Source organism: Lampris incognitus, chromosome 3 (genome assembly GCF_029633865.1).
Source record: "Lampris incognitus isolate fLamInc1 chromosome 3, fLamInc1.hap2, whole genome shotgun sequence".
NCBI lineage: Eukaryota > Metazoa > Chordata > Actinopteri > Lampriformes > Lampridae > Lampris > Lampris incognitus.
Genome location: NC_079213.1, coordinates 115,934,454 through 115,951,953, shown reverse-complemented (window position 1 = coordinate 115,951,953; position 17,500 = coordinate 115,934,454). Strand labels below are relative to the sequence as shown.

General features: G+C 51.9%; 1 pseudogene; it reads right to left on the bottom strand.

The window, feature by feature from the left end:
• Window positions 1-3,269: 3,269 nt before the first annotated feature.
• Window positions 3,270-17,500, bottom strand: part of LOC130109981 (uncharacterized) — an 87,355-nt pseudogene continuing 73,124 nt past the window's right edge.

Genomic DNA, 17,500 nt, shown 5'->3' with positions numbered 1-17,500 from the left:
TCAGGATGAGGAAGAGCACACGGGAAGTGCCCGGATGTGTACTGTGTCCTCGCTTCTTCCTCACACAAGCCGACAGTGTGTGTTGGGTTGTTTCATTGGGCTGCTGGGCATGGCAGAGCTGCGCTCCGGATTCCTGCTGAGGAACTGAGTCGCTTTTTCTCCAGTAAACGGTTGGACAGGAAGCTGCCAGCCAGAACAGGAAGTCTGAACAGAACCGGCAGCCGGCCTCCGAGAAACCTCTGCAGAGAGTCTCTTAGCGTCTCGTACTGTCAAGTCTGTGGACGCGCTGAGTGGGAAGCGGTGACGGGACATGTTTCCTGCAGCTCCTGATCCGCCAGTCAGACTCTTGTCCAGGATTTCTCCCGGACCGGCATGCCCGCCTGCCCGGACGCATTCTTTCACACGACCACACCCGCTATTAATAGACCCGCTCCCCGGAGACATGGCGGAGGGCGCGGCGAGCACCACTGCGAACAGACTGGAAGCAGACTGGAAGCAGACTGGTGTGGTGCTGGAAATGTGGGTCAGTGTGACGTCACAAGCTGGTCTGGCAGACAGAATGTAGTTTAGAGCAGTTACATTTGTGATCCCTTCACTTTAATCACAGTTTCTGGCCAGTACTCTGAATAGCACTACTACATATACTCTGTGTACTCTACTCTGCACAGTACATCTACAATACATAGTACTCTATACAGTAAATTAACCTTTGTATACTCTAGTACATTTACCATGTGTACACAGTACATGTACTCTGTAAATACTCCACATGGAATATGTACTGTGTGCAGTACTGACTCCAGTATTCAGGTCTTCTCAAAGTGAACTTAATCAAAACAACATGTCCTCACAGTCCTACACAGTGGGCCAACACACACACACACACACACACACACACACACACACACACACACACACACACACACACACACACACACACACACTCACACACACACACACACACACACACATTGTCCACATTCCCCTGTTATAGAACAGGGCAGGAAATGATTTCACAACTGCCCCCCCCCTCTCTCCCCCGCTCTCTGTCTCTGTCTCTTTCTCTTGCTATGGACACATTCCCACCGGGTGGCGCTATACAGGCTGCTGTGTTCCTGCATAGAGGGGGAGCAGGGTAGGGGTCCTGCCTGGTGGTGGTGGTGGTGTGAGGTGGTGGTGGTGGTGGTTGCTTGTTCTCTGGGCTCGTTACAAGATGCTGGCTGAGTGTTGGTACACAGACAGACACGTGTTGTTTATGTTGAGAAAGATTTCAAGTCTGTTTTTGTTACATTTTCTGGTTCAATAAAGACTTGCGTCACAATCCAGTTCTCTCTCTCTCTGTCCCTGTCTCTCTCTCTCTTTCTCTGTCCCTGTCTCTCTCTCTCTGTCCCTGTCTCTCTCTCTCTCTCTCTCTCTGTCCCCGTCTCTCTCTGTCTCTCTCTGTCTCTCTCTGTCTCTCTCTGTCTCTCGCTGTCTGTCTGTCTGTCTGTCTGTCTCGGTCTCTCTCTGTCTGTCTGTCTGTCTGTCTGTCTCGGTCTCTCTCTCGCTGTCTCGCTGTCTCTCTGTTTTTCTAGGAATGGAGGAGCACAGCAGTGGTGGGTTGGGGGAGGGCGGGGAGCAGCGGTCTCCTCGTTATGTGTTGATTTGTCACACAACATAACACATGACTGGGCAACACACACACACACACACACACACACACACACACACACACACACGTACACACATACATGGACATACTTGGACAAAGCCATTTAAGGACGATGTGACAGGGCTGATGAGGCCTGTGACCTGTGACCTGTGACCTGTGACCCCGCGACAGCTCAGCTCATCGGCCCAGAAGAAGTGCTGCTGGTGCCAGAGACCGTCAGTGTTGTGTGCCGCTGAACACAGGAGGAATAACACGGCTCCTGGTCTGGCTGCCAGACCATGGCCTCTTTCAGGTCCTCTTTACCTTTCCTCACATCAGCCAGTCAGGACATGTTCAACACCAGGCCCTGACGAACCACTATAACACACACTTAGTCATTACACACACACACACACACACACACACACACACACACACACACACACACACACACACACACACACACACACACACACACAGGAGTTTGAAGGAATGTGACTTTGCCTAAAGGCGGGACAAGGCTACAACCACACTGAGATCAGCACCCCCACCTTCCATCACACACACACACACACACACACACAGACACACACACACACACACACACACACACACACACACACACACACACACACACACACACACACACACGGGAGTTTTGAATGGTCTCATTGTGTGTATGTGGGATGGATAAATCCCTTTTCAACTCCTCAAACAGCCAAGACACGCCATTCCCCACTACTCCTCTCCTTCTCTCCTCTCCTCTCTTCTCTCCTCTCCTCTCTTCTTCTCTTCTCTCCTCTCTTCTTCTCTTTTCTCCCCTTTTCTCTCTTCTCTCCTCTCCTCTCTTCTCTCTCTTCTTCTCTCTTCTCTCCTCTCCTCTCTTCTTCTCTCTTCTCTCCTCTCCTCTCCTCTCTTCTCTCCTCTCCTCTCTTCTCTCTTCTCTTCTCACCTCTCTCCTCTCTTCTCTCCCCTTTTCTCTCTTCTCTCCTCTCTTCTTCTCTTTTCTCTCTTCTCTCCTCTCCTCTCTTCTCTCTCTTCTTCTCTCTTCTCTCGCCTCTTCTCGCCTCTCTTCTCTCTCTTCTCTCCCCCTTTCTCTCTCCTCTCCTCTTCTCAACTCTCTCCTCTCTTCTCTCCCCTTTTCTCTCTTCTCTCCTCTCTTCTCTTTTCTCTCCTCTTCTCGCCTCTCTTCTCTCGCTTCTTCTCTTTTCTCCCCTTTTCTCTCTTCTCTCCTCTCCTCTCCTCTCCTCTCTTCTCTCTCTTCTTCTCTCTTCTCTCTCCTCTTCTCTCCTCTTCTCCCCTCTCTTCTCTCTCTTCTTCTCTTTTCTCCCCTTTTCTCTCTTCTCTCCTCTCCTCTCCTCTCCTCTCTTCTCTCTCTTCTTCTCTCTCCTCTTCTCCCCCCTTTTCTCTCTTCTCGCCTATCTTTTCTCTCCTCTTCTCGCCTCTCTTCTTCTCTTCTCTCCCCTTCTTCTCTCTTCTCTCCTCTCCTCTTCTCTTCCCTCTCCTCTTCTCTTCTCTCTCCTCTTCTCTCCTCCTCTGTCCTCTGTCTTCTCTTCTCAAGTGAGGACTTTCGGGGAGGAAGAACTGGGAGGGAGTGCTGGAGAAGGTGGAAGCCAGGTCGTCTAAATGGGAATGGTTGCTACCCCAGCTGTCCTGCAGGGGGCGAGCTCTCGTAGTTGATAACCTGCTCGCCTCGTCTCTGTGGCACAGACTCGCTGCTCGAGTGCCACCGCCGGGCCTTGTGGGAGAGATGCAGGAGCTTCTAGTGACTTCTTTCTGGTCTGGTCAGAACTGGCTGGGAGCATCGGCTCTGTATCTCCCTGTGGCAGAGGGAGGACAAGGACGTATAGACTCTCCATCCAGAACCGCGGCCTTCAGGCTGCAGACGCCACGGAGGCGGCTGTACGGCTGCGGTCACTGCTGGTTGGCTCCTGCTCGGCTGCTTCTTAGGAAACCCGGCTGGCTGAGGCTGGATAAACAACTTTATCTGCTGAGATCACCTGAAGCTGACCTGACTGCATTCCAACTTTTTTACAACTCGGTGGTTGAAGTTTGGCAGATGCTGAAGGTCACACAAACTCCTGACCCTAGACCAGGAATTTGGCCTTTTGAGGAGCCGTTGTTTTATAATGACTTCCTACCACCTTTTCCTCTGCTGCGGTAAGGACTAAGTTTGTTGAGGCTGGCATCACTAAACGGGCCATCTTACAAAAACATCAGTGGAAACACTTAGCGGCATCATCGACACCAGGTCCTCCAGAGTGCTGAGGAGGGTTGTGCATGGCGAGAGGGGAGCGGACTGCTTCTTTCCCTGAGTACACCAGTGCTGGGTAGTTTCAGCTCTTGTAGGGAGAAGCAGTGTTATTACAGCTGTGTGAAGGTGCTCAACCTTCACTCTGGCTGAGGTCAAGGAGTGGAGGTGGACTGAGGTTTCTGCTTCAGACTGTACCCCTAAAGGCAGGTGGAAGGTCCTGTATATGCCTCGTGTTGAGAACCGGATGGCTGTCCTCTAGTGGAGGATTATACATGGAGCAGTAGCTATGAGCAGACACAGCTCACCTGGACCCAAGCACTGGGGAGGGCTGTCCTTTCTGCACTCACAGGGAGACATGAGAGCATTTAGTGGTCTCTTGTCCTCGGTTAGTGGGCTTCTTTAGGTACTGCGGGGATGGGTGGAAGCTTTGGGAGAGGAATTCTATGTGAGAGAGACACAGAGAGACAGAGAGAGAGACCTTTAACCAAGTCTTTAATGGTCCAATTTTCCATTCACATTAAGATAACAGTATTAAGACAGACATGCGTATAAAGAGTGAAACACAACAATCTCCATACAGAGTGAAAACAACAGACACACACCTTCCCTTCTTCACAAATGAAGAAGTAGTAATTGGTTCTCTACAGTGCACAGAACATCTCCATGTCCCCAAACAGAAACAAATTCTTCCAAGTTTGAAACCATTTTGAAAAACGTGAACTCAGTTTCCAGCCGAGCAGCCACTGGAGCCCTGGACATGATGTAGCATCTGTGGACCCTGTGTCTTCCATTTTGTTTCTTCTGCTGAGCCACGTGTCCAGTTTTACCTGACATGTCTACACTGTGCTGCCATGTACCTAGGACCAAAGACAAACAGGCTGTCTTCCAAAACCTCTCCTAAACCTCTGAGCCACTGCTGCAGGACAGAGAAAAGAGGGCTCAACCTGGGACATCTGAGAGAGAGAGAGACAGTACAGAGAAGAGAGGGCTCAACCTGGGACATCTGAGAGACAGAGACAGTACAGAGAAGAGAGGGCTCAACCTGGGACGTCTGAGAGACAGAGAGAGTACAGAGAAGAGAGGGCTCAACCTGGGACATCTGAGAGACAGAGACAGTACAGAGAAGAGAGGGATCAACCTGGGACATCTGAGAGACAGAGACAGTACAGAGAAGAGAGGGCTCAACCTGGGACATCTGAGAGACAGAGACAGTACAGAGAAGAGAGGGATCAACCTGGGACATCTGAGAGAGAGAGAGACAGTACAGAGAAGAGAGGGCTCAACCTGGGACATCTGAGAGAGACAGAGACAGTACAGAGAAGAGAGGGCTCAACCTGGGACATCTGAGAGAGACAGAGACAGTACAGAGAAGAGAGGGCTCAACCTGGGACATCTGAGAGAGACAGAGACAGTACAGAGAAGAGAGGGCTCAACCTGGGACATCTGAGAGACAGAGACAGTACAGAGAAGAGAGGGCTCAACCTGGGACATCTGAGAGACAGAGAGAGTACAGAGAAGAGAGGGCTCAACCTGGGACATCTGAGAGACAGAGACAGTACAGAGAAGAGAGGGCTCAACCTGGGACATCTGAGAGAGAGAGAGACAGTACAGAGAAGAGAGGGCTCAACCTGGGACATCTGAGAGATACAGAGACAGTACAGAGAAGAGAGGGCTCAACCTGGGACATCTGAGAGACAGAGACAGTACAGAGAAGAGAGGGCTCAACCTGGGACGTCTGAGAGAGAGAGAGACAGTACAGAGAAGAGAGGGCTCAACCTGGGACATCTGAGAGAGAGAGAGAGACAGTACAGAGAAGAGAGGGCTCAACCTGGGACATCTGAGAGAGAGAGAGACAGTACAGAGAAGAGAGGGCTCTACCTGGGACATCTGAGAGACAGAGACAGTACAGAGAAGAGAGGGCTCAACCTGGGACGTCTGAGAGAGAGAGAGAGAGAGACAATACAGAGAAGAGAGGGCTCAACCTGGGACATCTGAGAGACAGAGACAGTACAGAGAAGAGAGGGCTCAACCTGGGACATCTGAGAGAGAGAGAGACCGTACAGAGAAGAGAGGGCTCAACCTGGGACATCTGAGAGACAGAGACAGTACAGAGAAGAGAGGGCTCAACCTGGGACATCTGAGAGACAGAGACAGTACGGAGAAGAGAGGGCTCAACCTGGGACATCTGAGAGACAGAGACAGTATGGAGAAGAGAGGGATCAACCTGGGACATCTGAGAGACAGAGACAGTACGGAGAACAGAGGGCTCAACCTGGGACATCTGAGAGACAGAGACAGTACGGAGAAGAGAGGGCTCAACCGGGGACATCTGAGAGAGAGAGAGACCGTACAGAGAAGAGAGGGCTCAACCTGGGACATCTGAGAGACAGAGACAGTACAGAGAAGAGAGGGCTCAACCTGGGACATCTGAAAGAGACAGTATGGAGAAGAGAGGCCTCAACCTGGGACATCTGAGAGACAGAGACAGTACGGAGAAGAGAGGGATCAACCTGGGACATCTGAGAGACAGAGACAGTACAGAGAAGAGAGGGCTCAACCTGGGACATCTGAGAGACAGAGACAGTACAGAGAAGAGAGGGCTCAACCTGGGACGTCTGAGAGAGAGAGAGACAGTACAGAGAAGAGAGGGCTCAACCTGGGACATCTGAGAGAGACAGAGACAGTATGGAGAAGAGAGGGATCAACCTGGGACATCTGAGAGACAGAGACAGTACAGAGAAGAGAGGGCTCAACCTGGGACATCTGAGAGACAGAGACAGTACAGAGAAGAGAGGGATCAACCTGGGACATCTGAGAGACAGAGACAGTACAGAGAAGAGAGGGCTCAACCTGGGACATCTGAGAGACAGAGACAGTACGGAGAAGAGAGGGCTCAACCTGGGACATCTGAGAGACAGAGACAGTATGGAGAAGAGAGGGATCAACCTGGGACATCTGAGAGACAGAGACAGTACGGAGAACAGAGGGCTCAACCTGGGACATCTGAGAGACAGAGACAGTACGGAGAAGAGAGGGCTAAACCGGGGACATCTGAGAGAGAGAGAGACCGTACAGAGAAGAGAGGGCTCAACCTGGGACATCTGAGAGACAGAGACAGTACAGAGAAGAGAGGGCTCAACCTGGGACATCTGAAAGAGACAGTATGGAGAAGAGAGGCCTCAACCTGGGACATCTGAGAGACAGAGACAGTACGGAGAAGAGAGGGATCAACCTGGGACATCTGAGAGACAGAGACAGTACAGAGAAGAGAGGGCTCAACCTGGGACATCTGAGAGACAGAGACAGTACAGAGAAGAGAGGGCTCAACCTGGGACATCTGAGAGAGAGAGAGACAGTACAGAGAAGAGAGGGCTCAACCTGGGACATCTGAGAGAGACAGAGACAGTATGGAGAAGAGAGGGATCAACCTGGGACATCTGAGAGACAGAGACAGTACAGAGAAGAGAGGGCTCAACCTGGGACATCTGAGAGACAGAGACAGTACAGAGAAGAGAGGGATCAACCTGGGACATCTGAGAGACAGAGACAGTACAGAGAACAGAGGGCTCAACCTGGGACATCTGAGAGAGAGAGAGACAGTACAGAGGAGAGAGGGCTCAACCTGGGACATCTGACAGACAGAGACAGTTCAGAGAAGAGAGGGCTCAACCTGGGACATCTGAGAGACAGAGACAGTACAGAGAAGGGAGGGCTCAACCTGGGACATCTGAGAGACAGAGACAGTACAGAGAAGAGAGGGCTCAACCTGGGACATCTGAGAGACAGAGACAGTACAGAGAAGGGAGGGCTCAACCTGGGACATCTGAGAGACAGAGACAGTACAGAGAAGAGAGGGCTCAACCTGGGACATCTGAGAGAGAGAGAGACAGTACAGAGAAGAGAGGGCTCAACCTGGGACATCTGAGAGACAGAGACAGTACAGAGAAGAGAGGGCTCAACCTGGGACATATGAGAGACAGAGACAGTACAGAGAAGAGAGGGCTCAACCTGGGACGTCTGAGAGAGAGACAGAGACAGTACAGAGAAGAGAGGGCTCAACCTGGGACATCTGAGAGACAGAGACAGTACAGAGAAGAGAGGGCTCAACCTGGGACATCTGAGAGAGAGAGAGACAGTACAGAGAAGAGAGGGCTCAACCTGGGACATCTGAGAGACAGAGACAGTACAGAGAAGAGAGGGCTCAACCTGGGACATCTGAGAGACAGAGACAGTACAGAGAAGAGAGGGCTCAACCTGGGACATCTAAGAGACAGAGACAGTACAGAGAAGAGAGGGCTCAACCTGGGACATCTGAGAGACAGAGACAGTACAGAGAAGAGAGGGCTCAACCTGGGACGTCTGAGAGAGAGACAGAGACAATACAGAGAAGAGAGGGCTCAACCTGGGACATCTGAGAGACAGAGATAGTACAGAGAACAGAGGGCTCAACCTGGGACATCTGAGAGAGACAGAGACAGTACAGAGAACAGAGGGCTCAACCTGGGACATCTGAGAGACAGAGACAGTACAGAGAACAGAGGGCTCAACCTGGGACATCTGAGAGAGAGAGAGACAGTACAGAGAAGGGAGGGCTCAACCTGGGACATCTGAGAGACAGAGACAGTATGGAGAAGAGAGGGATCAACCTGGGACATCTGAGAGACAGAGACAGTACAGAGAAGAGAGGGCTCAACCTGGGACATCTGAGAGACAGAGACAGTACAGAGAAGAGAGGGCTCAACCTGGGACATCTGAGAGACAGAGACAGTACAGAGGAGAGAGGGCTCAACCTGGGACATCTGAGAGACAGAGACAGTATGGAGAAGAGAGGGATCAACCTGGGACATCTGAGAGACAGAGACAGTACGGAGAACAGAGGGCTCAACCTGGGACATCTGAGAGAGAGAGAGACCGTACAGAGATGAGAGGGCTCAACCTGGGACATCTGAGAGAGACAGTATGGAGAAGAGAGGGCTCAACCTGGGACATCTGAGAGACAGAGACAGTACGGAGAAGAGAGGGATCAACCTGGGACATCTGAGAGACAGAGACAGTACAGAGAACAGAGGGTTCAACCTGGGACATCTGAGAGACAGAGACAGTACAGAGAAGGGAGGGCTCAACCTGGGACATCTGAGAGACAGAGACAGTACAGAGAAGAGAGGGCTCAACCTGGGACGTCTGAGAGAAAGAGAGACAGTACAGAGAAGAGAGGGCTCAACCTGGGACATCTGAGAGAGACAGAGACAGTATGGAGAAGAGAGGGATCAACCTGGGACATCTGAGAGACAGAGACAGTACAAAGAAGAGAGGGCTCAACCTGGGACATCTGAGAGACAGAGACAGTACAGAGAAGAGAGGGATCAACCTGGGACATCTGATAGACAGAGACAGTACAGAGAAGAGAGGGCTCAACCTGGGATATCTGAGAGAGAGAGAGACAGTACAGAGAAGAGAGGGCTCAACCTGGGACATCTGAGAGACAGAGACAGTACAGAGAACAGAGGGCTCAACCTGGGACATCTGAGAGACAGAGACAGTACAGAGAAAAGAGGGCTCAACCTGGGACATCTGAGAGAGAGAGAGACAGTACAGAGAAGAGAGGGCTCAACCTGGGACATCTGAGAGAGACAGAGACAGTACGGAGAAGAGAGGGCTCAACCTGGGACATCTGAGAGACAGAGACAGTACAGAGAAGAGAGGGCTCAACCTGGGACATCTGAGAGACAGAGACAGTACAGAGAAGGGAGGGCTCAACCTGGGACATCTGAGAGACAGAGACAGTATGGAGAAGAGAGGGATCAACCTGGGACATCTGAGAGACAGAGACAGTACAGAGAAGAGAGGGCTCAACCTGGGACATCTGAGAGACAGAGACAGTACAGAGAAGAGAGGGCTCAACCTGGGACATCTGAGAGACAGAGACAGTACAGAGGAGAGAGGGCTCAACCTGGGACATCTGAGAGACAGAGACAGTATGGAGAAGAGAGGGATCAACCTGGGACATCTGAGAGACAGAGACAGTACGGAGAACAGAGGGCTCAACCTGGGACATCTGAGAGAGAGAGAGACCGTACAGAGATGAGAGGGCTCAACCTGGGACATCTGAGAGAGACAGTATGGAGAAGAGAGGGCTCAACCTGGGACATCTGAGAGACAGAGACAGTACGGAGAAGAGAGGGATCAACCTGGGACATCTGAGAGACAGAGACAGTACAGAGAACAGAGGGTTCAACCTGGGACATCTGAGAGACAGAGACAGTACAGAGAAGGGAGGGCTCAACCTGGGACATCTGAGAGACAGAGACAGTACAGAGAAGAGAGGGCTCAACCTGGGACGTCTGAGAGAAAGAGAGACAGTACAGAGAAGAGAGGGCTCAACCTGGGACATCTGAGAGAGACAGAGACAGTATGGAGAAGAGAGGGATCAACCTGGGACATCTGAGAGACAGAGACAGTACAAAGAAGAGAGGGCTCAACCTGGGACATCTGAGAGACAGAGACAGTACAGAGAAGAGAGGGATCAACCTGGGACATCTGATAGACAGAGACAGTACAGAGAAGAGAGGGCTCAACCTGGGATATCTGAGAGAGAGAGAGACAGTACAGAGAAGAGAGGGCTCAACCTGGGACATCTGAGAGACAGAGACAGTACAGAGAACAGAGGGCTCAACCTGGGACATCTGAGAGACAGAGACAGTACAGAGAAAAGAGGGCTCAACCTGGGACATCTGAGAGAGAGAGAGACAGTACAGAGAAGAGAGGGCTCAACCTGGGACATCTGAGAGAGACAGAGACAGTACGGAGAAGAGAGGGCTCAACCTGGGACATCTGAGAGACAGAGACAGTACAGAGAAGAGAGGGCTCAACCTGGGACATCTGAGAGACAGAGACAGTACAGAGAAGGGAGGGCTCAACCTGGGACATCTGAGAGACAGAGACAGTACAGAGAAGAGAGGGCTCAAGCTGGGACATCTGAGAGACAGAGACAGTACAGAGAACAGAGGGCTCAACCTGGGACATCTGCGAGACAGAGACAGTACGGAGAAGAGAGGGCTCAACCTGGGACATCTGAGAGAGAGAGAGAGACCGTACAGAGAAGAGAGGGCTCAACCTGGGACATCTGAGAGACAGAGACAGTACAGAGAAGAGAGGGCTCAACCTGGGACATCTGAGAGAGACAGTATGGAGAAGAGAGGGCTCAACCTGGGACATCTGAGAGACAGAGACAGTACAGAGAAGAGAGGGATCAACCTGGGACATCTGAGAGACAGAGACAGTACAGAGAACAGAGGGCTCAACCTGGGACATCTGAGAGACAGAGACAGTACAGAGAAGAGAGGGCTCAACCTGGGACATCTGAGAGACAGAGACAGTACAGAGAAGAGAGGGCTCAACCTGGGACATCTGAGAGAGAGAGAGACAGTACAGAGAAGAGAGGACTCAACCTGGGACATCTGAGAGACAGAGACAGTACAGAGAAGAGAGGGATCAACCAGGGACATCTGAGAGACAGAGACAGTACAGAGAAGAGAGGGCTCAACCTGGGACAACTGAGAGAGAGAGAGAATACAGAGAAGAGAGGGCTCAACCTGGGACATCTGAGAGACAGAGACAGTACAGAGAACAGAGGGCTCAACCTGGGACATCTGAGAGACAGAGACAGTAGAGAGAAAAGAGGGCTCAACCTGGGACATCTGAGAGACAGAGACAGTTCAGAGAAGAGAGGGCTCAACCTGGGACGTCTGAGAGAGAGAGAGACAGTACAGAGAAGAGAGGGCTCAACCTGGGACATCTGAGAGAGACAGAGACAGTATGGAGAAGAGAGGGCTCAACCTGGGACATCTGAGAGAGAGAGAGACCGTACAGAGAAGAGAGGGCTCAACCTGGGACATCTGAGAGAGACAGTATGGAGAAGAGAGGGCTCAACCTGGGACATCTGAGAGACAGAGACAGTACGGAGAAGAGAGGGCTCAACCTGGGACATCTGAGAGACAGAGACAGTACAGAGAAGAGAGGGCTCAACCTGGGACATCTGAGAGAGACAGTATGGAGAAGAGAGGGCTCAATCTGGGACATCTGAGAGACAGAGACAGTACGGAGAAGAGAGGGCTCAACCTGGGACATCTGAGAGACAGAGACAGTACAGAGAAGGGAGGGCTCAACCTGGGACATCTGAGAGACAGAGACAGTTCAGAGAAGAGAGGGCTCAACCTGGGACGTCTGAGAGAGAGAGAGACAGTACAGAGAAGAGAGGGCTCAACCTGGGACATCTGAGAGAGACAGAGACAGTATGGAGAAGAGAGGGATCAACCTGGGACATCTGAGAGACAGAGACAGTAGAAAGAAGAGAGGGCTCAACCTGGGACATCTGAGAGACAGAGACAGTACAGAGAAGAGAGGGCTCAACCTGGGACATCTGAGAGAGAGAGAGACAGTACAGAGAAGAGAGGGCTCAACCTGGGACATCTGAGAGACAGAGACAGTACAGAGAACAGAGGGCTCAACCTGGGACATCTGAGAGACAGAGACAGTACAGAGAAAAGAGGGCTCAACCTGGGACATCTGAGAGAGAGAGAGAGAGAGAGAGAGAGAGAGAGAGAGACAGTACAGAGAAGAGAGGGCTCAACCTGGGACATCTGAGAGAGACAGAGACAGTACGGAGAAGAGAGGGCTCAACCTGGGACATCTGAGAGACAGAGACAGTACAGAGAAGAGAGGGCTCAACCTGGGACATCTGAGAGACAGAGACAGTACAGAGAAGGGAGGGCTCAACCTGGGACATCTGAGAGACAGAGACAGTACAGAGAAGAGAGGGCTCAACCTGGGACATCTGAGAAACAGAGACAGTACAGAGAACAGAGGGCTCAACCTGGGACATCTGAGAGACAGAGACAGTAGAGAGAACAGAGGGCTCAACCTGGGACGTCTGAGAGAGAGACAGAGACAGTACAGAGAAGAGAGGGCTCAACCTGGGACATCTGCGAGACAGAGACAGTACAGAGAAGAGAGGGCTCAACCTGGGACATCTGAGAGACAGAGACAGTACAGAGAAGAGAGGGCTCAACCTGGGACATCTGAGAGATAGAGACAGTACAGAGAAGAGAGGGCTCAACCTGGGACATCTGAGAGACAGAGACAGCATGGAGAAGAGAGGGATCAACCTGAGACATCTGAGAGACAGAGACAGTACAGAGAAGAGAGGGCTCAACCTGGGACATCTGAGAGACAGAGAGAGTATGGAGAAGAGAGGGCTCAACCTGGGACATCTGAGAGAGAGAGAGACCGTACAGAGAAGAGGGGGCTCAACCTGGGACATCTGAGAGACAGAGACAGTACAGAGAAGAGAGGGCTCAACCTGGGACATCTGAGAGAGACAGTATGGAGAAGAGAGGGCTCAACCTGGGACATCTGAGAGACAGAGACAGTACAGAGAACAGAGGGCTCAACCTGGGACATCTGAGAGACAGAGACAGTACAGAGAAGGGAGGGCTCAACCTGGGACATCTGAGAGACAGAGACCGTACAGAGAAGAGAGGGCTCAACCTGGGACGTCTGAGAGAGAGAGAGACAGTACAGAGAAGAGAGGGCTCAACCTGGGACATCTGAGAGACAGAGACAGTACAGAGAAGAGAGGGCTCAACCTGGGACATCTGAGAGACAGAGACAGTACAGAGAACAGAGGGCTCAACCTGGGACATCTGAGAGACAGAGACAGTACAGAGAAGGGAGGGCTCAACCTGGGACATCTGAGAGACAGAGACCGTACAGAGAAGAGAGGGCTCAACCTGGGACGTCTGAGAGAGAGAGAGACAGTACAGAGAAGAGAGGGCTCAACCTGGGACATCTGAGAGAGACAGAGACAGTATGGAGAAGAGAGGGATCAACCTGGGACATCTGAGAGACAGAGACAGTACAAAGAAGAGAGGGCTCAACCTGGGACATCTGAGAGACAGAGACAGTACAGAGAAGAGAGGGATCAACCTGGGACATCTGAGAGACAGAGACAGTACAGAGAAGAGAGGGCTCAACCTGGGACATCTGAGAGAGAGAGAGACAGTACAGAGAAGAGAGGGCTCAACCTGGGACATCTGAGAGACAGAGACAGTACAGAGAACAGAGGGCTCAACCTGGGACATCTGAGAGACAGAGACAGTACAGAGAAAAGAGGGCTCAACCTGGGACATCTGAGAGAGAGAGAGAGAGAGAGAGAGAGAGAGACAGTACAGAGAAGAGAGGGCACAACCTGGGATATCTGAGAGAGACAGAGACAGTACGGAGAAGAGAGGGCTCAACCTGGGACATCTGAGAGACAGAGACAGTACAGAGAAGAGAGGGCTCAACCTGGGTCATCTGAGAGACAGAGACAGTACAGAGAAGGGAGGGCTCAACCTGGGACATCTGAGAGACAGAGACAGTACAGAGAAGAGAGGGCTCAACCTGGGACATCTGAGAGACAGAGACAGTACAGAGAACAGAGGGCTCAACCTGGGACATCTGCGAGACAGAGACAGTACGGAGAAGAGAGGGCTCAACCTGGGACATCTGAGAGAGAGAGAGACCGTACAGAGAAGAGAGGGCTCAACCTGGGACATCTGAGAGACAGAGACAGTACAGAGAAGAGAGGGCTCAACCTGGGACATCTGAGAGAGACAGTATGGAGAAGAGAGGGCTCAACCTGGGACATCTGAGAGACAGAGACAGTACGGAGAAGAGAGGGCTCAACCTGGGACATCTGAGAGACAGAGACAGTACAGTGAAGAGAGGGATCAACCTGGGACATCTGAGAGACAGAGACAGTACAGAGAACAGAGGGCTCAACCTGGGACATCTGAGAGACAGAGACAGTACAGAGAAGGGAGGGCTCAACCTGGGACATCTGAGAGACAGAGACAGTACAGAGAAGAGAGGGCTCAACCTGGGACAACTGAGAGAGAGAGAGACAGTACAGAGAAGAGAGGGCTCAATCTGGGACATCTGAGAGACAGAGACAGTACGGAGAAGAGAGGGATCAACCTGGGACATCTGAGAGACAGAGACAGTGCAGAGAAGAGAGGGCTCAACCTGGGACATCTGAGAGAGAGAGAGACAGTACAGAGAAGGGAGGGCTCAACCTGGGACATCTGAGAGACAGAGACAGTATGGAGAAGAGAGGGATCAACCTGGGACATCTGAGAGACAGAGACAGTACAGAGAAGAGAGGGCTCAACCTGGGACATCTGAGAGACAGAGACAGTACAGAGAAGAGAGGGCTCAACCTGGGACATCTGAGAGACAGAGACAGTACAGAGAAGAGAGGGCTCAACCTGGGACATCTGAGAGACAGAGACAGTACGGAGAAGAGAGGGCTCAACCTGGGACATCTGAGAGACAGAGACAGTACGGAGAAGAGAGGGATCAACCTGGGACATCTGAGAGACAGAGACAGTACGGAGAACAGAGGGCTCAACCTGGGACATCTGAGAGACAGAGACAGTACGGAGAACAGAGGGCTCAACCTGGGACATCTGAGAGAGAGAGAGACAGTACAGAGAAGAGAGGGCTCAACCTGGGACATCTGAGAGACAGAGACCGTACAGAGAAGAGAGGGCTCAACCTGGGACATCTGAGAGACAGAGACAGTACAGAGAAGAGAGGGCTCAACCTGGGACATCTGAGAGAGACAGTATGGAGAAGAGAGGGCTCAACCTGGGACATCTGAGAGACAGAGACAGTACGGAGAAGAGAGGGCTCAACCTGGGACATCTGAGAGACAGAGACAGTACAGAGAAGGGAGGGCTCAACCTGGGACATCTGAGAGACAGAGACAGTACAGAAAAGAGAGGGCTCAACCTGGGACATCTGAGAGAGACAGAGACAGTACGGAGAAGAGAGGGCTCAACCTGGGACATCTGAGAGACAGAGACAGTAGAGAGAAGAGAGGGCTCAACCTGGGACATCTGAGAGACAGAGACAGTACAGAGAAGGGAGGGCTCAACCTGGGACATCTGAGAGACAGAGACAGTACAGAGAAGAGAGGGCTCAACCTGGAACATCTGAGAGACAGAGACAGTACAGAGAACAGAGGGCTCAATCTGGGACATCTGCGAGACAGAGACAGTACGGAGAAGAGAGGGCTCAACCTGGGACATCTGAGAGAGAGAGAGACCGTACAGAGAAGAGAGGGCTCAACCTGGGACATCTGAGAGAGACAGTATGGAGAAGAGAGGGCTCAACCTGGGACATCTGAGAGACAGAGACAGTACGGAGAAGAGAGGGCTCAACCTGGGACATCTGAGAGACAGAGACAGTACAGAGAAGAGAGGGATCAACCTGGGACATCTGAGAGACAGAGACAGTACAGAGAACAGAGGGCTCAACCTGGGACATCTGAGAGACAGAGACAGTACAGAGAAGGGAGGGCTCAACCTGGGACATCTGAGAGACAGAGACAGTACAGAGAAGAGAGGGCTCAACCTGGGACATCTGAGAGAGAGAGAGACAGTACAGAGAAGAGAGGGCTCAACCTGGGACATCTGAGAGAGACAGTATGGAGAAGGGAGGGCTCAACCTGGGACATCTGAGAGAGAGAGAGACAGTATGGAGAAGAGAGGGCTCAACCTGGGACATCTGAGAGAGACAGTATGGAGAAGAGAGGGCTCAACCTGGGACATCTGAGAGACAGAGACAGTACGGAGAAGAGAGGGCTCAACCTGGGACATCTGAGAGACAGAGACAGTACAGAGAAGAGAGGGATCAACCTGGGACATCTGAGAGACAGAGACAGTACAGAGAAGAGAGGGCTCAACCTGGGACATCTGAGAGACAGAGACAGTACAGAGAAAAGAGGGCCCAACCTGGGACATCTGAGAGACAGAGACAGTACAGAGAAAAGAGGGCCCAACCTGGGACATCTGAGCCAGAAGTGCTTTAGGGTTTCCTCATCATTACACAAAGAGCATTGACTCTCTACCCTAGGACCAATGTGTGCCACATGTCTGTTCGTAGCCACAGCCCCATGCACCACCCTCCACTGTAGATCCATGCACCACCCTCCACTGTAGATCCATGCACCACCCTCCACTGTAGATCCATGCACCACCCTCCACTGTAGATCCATGCACCACCCTCCACTGTAGATCCATGCACCACCCTCCACTGTAGATCCATGCACCACCCTCCACTGTAGATCCATGTACCACCCTCCACTGTAGATCCGCAGTGCGTTTCTCTATGGGGGGTTGTACAGGGACCTCCAGCTGCCCCTGGGGGATGAGCCTGGTGCCAACACACTCAACCACCTCGACTCCTGTAAGCCAGCTAGTGATGTTCTGTTGAGAACCTTTACAGTGACTGTGTACAAGGCCTTCTGTGATGTACTTGAGAGGTGGTGTAGTTCTGGTGTGTTGAAAGATAAAATGGCCCCTTCACTTCCTCCTGCTCCTCCACTGCTGCACGGACTGACAAAGATGGAAAAACAGGCCTCATAGCTGGCTGATCCTCTCCACACTCCGCTCCTAGTGCTTTAAAGCCAGTCTCGGATTGTTGCCTGAACTACCTGGATCCTGCCCTGCTCCACTTCACATGTCAAAACACGTGTCAAAAGGAGGCGCTGCGAGAAGAGAACAGCTACACCT